The sequence below is a fragment of the Camelus ferus genome, chromosome 15 (genome assembly GCF_009834535.1).
Source record: "Camelus ferus isolate YT-003-E chromosome 15, BCGSAC_Cfer_1.0, whole genome shotgun sequence".
In the NCBI taxonomy this organism is placed as follows: Eukaryota; Metazoa; Chordata; class Mammalia; order Artiodactyla; family Camelidae; genus Camelus; species Camelus ferus.
In genome coordinates, this window is record NC_045710.1 from 20,985,179 (window position 1) to 20,994,242 (window position 9,064).

The following is a 9,064-nucleotide window of genomic DNA, read 5'->3' on the forward strand; positions in this document are numbered from 1 at the left end:
CTTCTCTTCTCCAAAATGGAGCAGACTAATAATCTTCACTCTGATTTGAACCAACCTGAAAGAATCAGAGTGGCCAAGGTATGTCCATGCAGTAATTATAATTAGCTTAGGCCTGGGTTATCACTTGGCCTTAGACCAACACCCAGGCAAGGAAGATGAGATTACATTGACTGGCTGAAGGTGAAGCAATCCCCATCTCAGGCACAGAAAAGAAACTGTGTTATTAAAAAGATGGGGGAGGCAGCAGCAGATGTTGGGTGAGCAACCAACATATATACAGTACAAAATCCAAACCACTATCCTTCCCACTAATTTGTCAGAACACTTTTTTGAGTAGTGACAACCAACCATCCTTTCTCATTCCTCTGAGCCAGCTGTGGCCTTGCTACTCTACATCCATCCTCCCTTCTAATCACTCAACAGTCCATAAACAAGCAGCAGGCACCTAACTCTGTACAAGCACCAGTGGATTGACATTCAAAGACAAATATGATTCTTGTCCTCAGAGGACTTGCAGGCTGGTTAAACTGGAAATTGACCACAAGGAGTGCAGAGGGGAAGAGAAGGAAATAGCTGAGAGGAGGATGGATGTGCATGTGTGCAATGGACAGCTGGAGTCTCATAAACCTGAACTTTTTCTTCTAGAGGGGAATCAACCCGAAGCATTGAACCTTCTTTCAGAGCTCACTTTATTTTTTTCACTGCTTTCTTTTGAACTAGTTCCCTCTTCTTTTCTCAGACTTTGAGTCCCACAGCAATGCAGTGCTCAGGAGGTCTCCTGATTCACACTGAGTCTAATCCCACCCCTTTCTCCCCTTAGTACATTTTCCATTTATGTGTGCTTGACTTGTTTTTCAATCTCCTTTAATTGTAGACACTGGGGAGAGGTTGTGTTTAAATATTCTTTTTTGCAGCCAGCCCAGACCATAGCTGTTATTCAATACATGTCTATTAACAATAGTAACTATGTTGATAAATGATTTCAATCCCTGGAGCCATTAATCAAATGCTTTTTGACCAATTCTAACTTTGTTTTATTCTAAAACATTTACAGTTCTTGATCATTGGCAAGTTGCTTGGTTGCTTATTTTACACTGGCACAATGATATTAAGGAGCTGAGCCTCTTTCTTCTTTTAATCATTCTACAGATTCTTCAGTTCTAGGAGCTTGGCACATTCACCGAACCTCATGAGGTTAGGAGAAGTAGGCTTTACTACCCACATTTTTATGGATGTAAATAAAAACAATGTACAGAATTAGGCTGCATCTTACCCAAGCAGAACCAAGACTATAATTTCAGTTACCAGAAATGCCTTACCTACCCTTAGTGTCTTCTTCCTCAGGAACAGGGCTGAGTTGTAGCTAAATACACTGCAGACAGAAGGAATCAGGTATTTACTGAGCACTTGCTGTGTGTCACATACTTCATTACATGTTTTCACGTGAACCATATCATTTATTCCTCACAATGGTCTTAGAAGGACACTTATATTTTCTTAGACTAAGAGAGTAAGATTCAGAATTATTTAACTTACTTGCACACAGCTAATACCTGATAGAGCTATAATGCAAATCCTAATCTCACTCCAACCTCCGTCTTTTGCTCTGTACTTTGATATCTCCCAATGTCAACAAACCACTGAATTTGAAAATGTTTAGAAAATGGCATCTGAGGGCTGATGGAGATGAGCAGCCCTCATAGCCTGAGCACATCATCTTGCCATAATGTTCTCTGTTAATGGTTTGATGATGGTCATGAGTATAGCTGGGGAAGTTGACTGGGTTCTAATTCCATCTCTACTGTGAACAGGTTGAGTAGTCTTGAACAATTCCACTTCTCCAAATATGTCCATAAATATTTCTAAATAGCTAGCTGGATAGTCATATTAGTGAATGCTCAAATGAGAGGGCTGTTGGTGACTTTGGCTCTCTCTGCTCCTTGACAATCCTAAAAGACCCTTGGAAGTTTGATCATAACTTGATGGGCAACTAGGAAATTGAGAGTTGTACCTGCAACTACACTGGTAGGAAGACTGGAGCTCAGGGTTAGGGCTTAGGGACTCATGTCCATTCTGGACTCTACAAAGGGACCTGGGATACCAAAACCTCCAAGAACTGATCTGACTCTCATGCCCCCAAGGTGCTGATCCAGGCCAAATAAATCAGCCTTAGGACCATGTACCATTCAGGGAAGAACACTGACAATCATTTTCTATTTAAGTCATTTACTGAGACTATAAGAATGTTTTACTCTCCCTCCTACACTGTTGGTGGAAATGTAAATTGGTGCAGCCACTATGGAGGGCAGTATGGAGGTTCCTTAAAAAACTGAAAATAAAGTTACCATATGATCCAACAATCCCACTCCTGGGCATATTTCCGGAGAAAAATATAATTCAAAAAGACACATGCACCCCAATGATCATAGCAGTACTATTTACACCAAGACATGGAATCAACCCAAATGTCCATCGACAGATGACTGGATAAAGAAGATGTGGTGTGTATATGTGTGTGTATATATATATACACACACAATGGAACACTATTCAACCATAAAAAAGAATAAAATAATACCATTTGCAGCAAGATGGATGGACCTGGAGATCGTCATTCTGAGTGAAGTAAGCCAGAAAAAAAGTAAAATGCCATATGATGTCGCTTATATGTGGAATCTAAAAAAAAGGACACAAATGAACTTAACTTACAAAACAGAAACAGACGCACAGACACAGAGAACAAACTTATGGCTACCAGGGGGTAAATGGAGTGGGAAGGGATAAACTGGGAATTCTAAAACTGCACCTCTTGGGGAGTGATGGAAATGTTAGGTATCTTGATTGTGGTGGTGGTTTCATGAGTGTACCTATCTATCAAAATTCATCAAATTGTGTATCTGAAATATGTGTAGTTTACTATGCAGGAACCACACCACAATAAAGGTGTTTAAAAAAAAAAGAAGTTCAGACTTCATCAGCTGTTGCCAGTCCAAACACAATGGTATAAAAGCATAAAATTTAGAGCATCTGCATGCAATAGAGGAGAGACAGACAAAAAGTTCACACGGCTGCTCTGTGCTGGCTTTCCTTGGCTGGTCCCTAACAACACCCCAAAATATCAAGCTTCATATGAATAACAGGCTACAAATGAAAGCATAGGACAGAGTGAGTAAAACAGAAATCCCTTAGGCAAGGAAAGGATGAAAAGGGGAAAACAAAAGCAAATACAAGATTTTGATACATGCCAGAAATTCACCTTCCCATGAAGAGGCCAAGGGGATTCTTGAGCATCAGAATGTATAAGCAAAAAGCATTAGATTTGGAAACATGAGACAAAGCTCAAGGATGGCTCTATAGTGACCCCTGGATAACTTCAGAGAGGTCATTCACCTTCCTTGCAACTTCCTTTCCCATCTGTAAAATACAGATAACAGATCTATCCCATCTACTTCACTGAGTTACTCTAAAAGAGTTCAATGAGATAAACCAGAACAAGAAGGGCAGGTTTCTGCATCCCACGTGGGTTTCAGAATGCTCTACATGTCATTTTAATTATTCTTTCTCCACAGAACATCATAATTTGTATGTGAATATGCTTACTTTCCTACTTGCACTTTGTTTGGAGGGGGAGTAAATCAATTAACATTTATTGAGAACCTATCAAATGCAAAGTTTGTAGAGAATACAAAAGAGTGTGAAAACACTCTCAACCACTTTAGGAAATGGAAATATCCATCCATCGACTGTAAAGCCAGTTTGAAACTTCGGTAGGTAGAATAATGGTCCCCAAAGATATTTATGTCTTAATCCCCAGAACCTGTGATATGTAAGGATATAGAGCAAAAGAGAATTAAAGTTGCAGATGGAATTAAGGTTGTTAATTAGCTGACTCTGAAATGGGAACTTCAGCCTGGATTTTACTACAGGTGGTCCCAATCAAATTACAAGCGCCCTTACTAAGTTGAAGAGGGAAGCATAAAAGGGAGAACCAGAGAGAAAGCAGCATGAGAAAGACTTAGCCCAATGTTGCTGGCTTTGAAGAGAAAAGAATGCATCCATGAGCCAAGGAATGTGGGCTGGAGTGAGAAGGTAGAAAAAAGACAAGAAAACAGATTCTCTTCTAGAGCCTCCAGAAGGAATGCAGCCTTCCTGAATTCTTGATTTTAGCTTAGGGAGACCCATCTTGGAATTCTGACCTCCAGGAATCAAGATAATAAATTGGTGTTTTAAGCCACTGTTTTTGATAGTTTGTTACAGCAGCCATAGGAAACTAACATAAGAATTAAGTTTGTTCGTTTTTTAATAATTTGGAAGGACAGTTCTTCTATCTTGCACTTATTTGCAAGTAAACCTCTTTTATTTTAATTTAAAAAAAATTTTTAATTGAAGTATATCAATTTACAATGTTGAGTTAGTTTCTGATGTTCAGCATAGTTATTCAGTTATACATATATCTATATATTTCTTTTCCTATTTTTTTTCATTATAGGTTATAAGATATTGAATATAGTTCCCTGTGCTATACATTAGGACCTTATAGTTTATCTATATTATATATATACTAGTATCTGCAAATCTCACACTTCCATTTTATCCCTTCCCACCCCCTTTCCCCACTGATAACTGTAAGTTTGTTTTCTGTCTGTTTCTGTTTTGTAAATAAGTTCACCTGTGTCATTTTTTTTAGATTCTACATGTAAGTGATATCATATGACATTTTTATTTCTCTTTCTGGCTTACTTCACTTAGTATAATAGTCTCTAGTTCCATCCATGTTGCTGCAAATGGCATTATTTCATTTTTAACTGCTAAGTAGTATTCCATTGTATATAGACACCACAACTTCTTTATCCAATCATCTGTCAATGGACATTTAGGTTGTTTCCATGTCTTGGCTATTGTAAATAGTGCTGCTGTGAACATTGGGGTGCATGTATCTTTTTGAAATAGAGTTTCCTGCAGATATATGCCCAGGAGTGGGACTGCTGGATCATATGGTAAGTCTATTTTTAGTTTTTTAAGGACTGTTTTCCATAATGGCTGCACCAAACTACATTCCCACATCATACACAAAAAAACCCTCAAAATGGCTTAAGACTCAAACATAAGACAAGACACCATAAACCTCCTAGAAGAGAACAAAGGCAAAACACTCTCTGATACAAGTCATGGCAGTGTTCTCCTAGGGCAATCTACCAAGTCAAGAGAAATAAAAGCAAAAATAAACAAATGGGACCTAATTAAACTTACAAGCTTTTGAACAGCAAATGAAACTATAAACAAAACGAGAAGACAACCTACTCAATGGGAGAAAATATTTGCCAATGATGTGACTGACAAGGGCTTAATTTCCAGAATATACAAACAGCTGACACAACTCAATAACAAAAAAATAAGCAACCTAATCCAAAAAATGGGCAGAAAAATCTAAACAAACATTTCTCCAATGAAGACGTACAAATGGCACATGAAAAAATGGTCACTACTGCTAATGCTTAGAGAAATGCAAATCAAAACTACCATGAGGTCTCACCTCACATGAGGCATAAGGGTGATCATTAAAAAATACAACCAATAAATCCCGGAAAGGGTGTGGAGAAAAGGGAACCCTCCTACACTGCTGTTGGGAATGTAGTTTGGTGCAGCCAAAAAACAGCATGGAAAACAGCATGAAGATTCCTCAAAAAATTAAAAATAGACTTACCATATGATCCAGCAATCCCATTCCTGAGCATATATCTGCAGGAAGCTCTAATTCAAAAAGATACATGCACCCCAATGTTCACAGAAGCACACTACAATAGTCAAGACATGGAAACAACCTAAATGTCCACTGACAGATGACAAGACAAAGAAGTTGTGGTATATGTATATACAATGGAATACTACTCAGCCATTAAAAAGAATAATGCCATTTGCAGCAACATGGATGGACCTGAAAATTGTCATACTAAGTGAAGTAAGCCAGAAAGAGAAAGAAAAATGCCATATGATATCACCTACATGTGAAATCTTAAAAAAAAAAAAAAGACAAACTTATTTACAAAGCAGAAACAGACTCACAGACATAGAAAACAAATCTTTGATTACCAGTGGGGAAAGGAGATGGGAAGGAATAAAATGGGAGTTTGGATTTGCAGATACTAACTACTATGTATAAAATAGATAAACAACAACTCTCTTCTGTATAGCACAGGGAACTATATTCACTATCTTGTAGTAACCTATAATGAAAAAGAATATAAAAAGGAATATATGTATGTACATGTATGACTGAAACATTATGCTGTACACTAATAATTAACACAACACTCTAAACTGACTATACTTCAAGAAAAAAAGAATATGAAAAGAAATATATATGTATAACTGAATAACTATGCTATATGCCAGAAATTAACACAACATTGTAAACACTTCAGTTTTTTAAAAGATGCTCAATATTGCTAATAATCAGAGAAATGCAAATCAAAACTACAATGAGATTATCACCTCACACTGGTCAAAAGAGCCATCATTAGAAAGTCCACAAATGATAAACACTGGAGAGGGCGTGGAGAAAAGGGAACCCTCCTACTCTTTTCATTCCTAAATATTTTTATTTCCGCATCTTCCTTGATAGCCACCACGTAAGAATTAATTTTCTACCAATGAAATGGTAGCTAGAATATGAGATAAAATGTTCCAGTCATTCATTAGAGATTATCCCACAATTTAAAGGTACAAAACAAGCATTTATTATGCTCATGAGTTCTGTGGGTCAGGATTTCAGACAAAGCAAAGTGGGGACGGTTTGCCTCTGCTCATGGTATCTGGGTCCTCAGCTGGAAGATTAGAAGGCTGAGGGTGTCTTGACATCAGGAGGCTAGAATTACTCATATGTCTGGTAGTTGATGCTGTTATCTGGGACATTAGCTGGCATTATTGTTTGGAATAGCATCATATGATGTCTCTATTTAGCTGAGACTGCCTTACAATATGGTGACTTTTCCAGAATGTCATATTGTAGGAATCATACAGTAATGCAGCCCTCTCAGACTGGCTTCTTTCACTAAGAAAATGCATTTAAGTTCCCTCCATGTCTTTTCTTGGCCAGAGAGCTCATTTCTTTTCATCACCAAATAGTATTTTGTTGTATGAATATACCACTATTTGTTTATCCATTCACCTTTTGAAGGACATCTTGGTTGCTTCCAGTTTGGAGCAATTATGAATAAAGCTGCTATAAACATTCACTGGTAGGTTTTCATGTGAACATAGGAGTTCAACTCATTTTAGTAAATATCTAGGAGCATAATTACTGAATCATATGGTAAGACTATGTTTAGCTTTGAAATAAACTGCCAAACTGTTTCCCAAAGTTGCTGTAGCATTTTGCATTTTCACCAGCAATAAACAGGAGTTCCTGTTGTTCCTCTCAGCATTCAATGTTGTCAGTTTTTTGGATTTTACCCATTCTAATAGGTGTGTAGTGATATCTCATTGTTGTTTTAATTTTTAATACCCTGATAACATCTGACTTTGGGCATCTTTTCACATATTTTCCATATGTGTATCTTCTTTACTGAGATGTCTCTTCAAATCTTTTGCCCATTTTCTAATTGGGTTGTTTGTTTTCTTACTGTTGAGTTTGAAGAGTTCTTTGCATATTTTGGACTCAAGTCCTTTATCAGATATGTGTTTTGCAGACATTTTTTCCATCATTATCTCTACTTCTTATTCTCTTTACAGTGTCTTTCACAAAGCAGGAGTTTAAAGTTTTAGTAAACTCCAGTTTATCAATTATTTTCTTACATGGATTCTACTTTTGGTGTTGTATTAAAAACTTATCACCAAACCCAAGGCCACTAGATTTTCTCCTTTGTTACCTTCTGCAAGCTTTATATTTTACATTTAGGCCTATGATCCATTTTGAATGAACTTTTGTGTAAGGTGTAAGGTCAGTGTCTATATTCAATTTTTTTGTATGTGAATGTTTAGTTGTTCAAGCATCATTAGTTGAAAATACAATTCTTTCTCCACTGAACTGCCTTTACTCTTTGTCAAAGATCAGTTAACTGTATTTGTGTGAGTCTATTTCTGGGCTATTTTTTCGATTGATCTATTTGTCTATTTTTTCATGAATACCATACTGTCTTGATTACTGACAGCTACAGTCAGATAGTACCAGTTCTTCAACTTTGTTCTTCTTCTTTAGTATTGTGTTGTCTATCCTGAGTCTCTATGCCTTTCCATATAAACTTCAGGATCAGTTTGTCGATATCCATAAAATAACGTGCTGAGATTTTGACTGGGATTGCATTGAACCTATAGATTAAATTTGGGAAAATTGCTATCTTAACAACATTGAGTCACTTTTGAAAAATACAATCTGCCACACTCCATGAGGGCAGGGATGTTTTGCCTATTTTGTACTGTTATATCCCCAAAACCGAGAAAAGCATTTAGCAGACAATAGGTGTTCAATAAGTATTTTTAGTGCATGAATAAGTCTTTCTAATAGAATGCCCAACCATGCATTCTACATGTTTTAAATCATCACCCTGCCCTAGGCTCTGGGCCAAACTTAGGAGTGGTGGTCCCTATATTCATTTGGACTTCTCTGGGCCCATTTGATGGAAGCTGGAGCCTCGGGCTATAACCCCTTTCTTTACGGAGCACAGCATGGGAGGTAGCTGTCATATGCACACTCAGCCCACCTCTTCTTAGCCATGGTTTCATCAAATAAAGTACAGGCCTCTTCCTCTCTCCAGTGGTCTACCTTCTGTTTTAAAGATTGCCCCAGCCCGAAAGATTGCCAGTAAAATCATCCATGGACATCTGCTCTATACCCATCATGACCCAGAGTTTTTTTTACTGGGGATTCTGGTGATATCAGTCTCTGATGTCTATCCCACAGTGGGGTTAAATTTTGTTTGTTTTAAAAAATAAAACCAGAGATAGGGCCTTAAATTTCTCCTTCTGTGAGTCGAAAATGTCTTTGTATCCTCTTGGGAATTTCAGAGAGATTAATATTGTTCATATAATCTAACAAAGCTACATTTGTGGTATCTTCCTTCCAAAC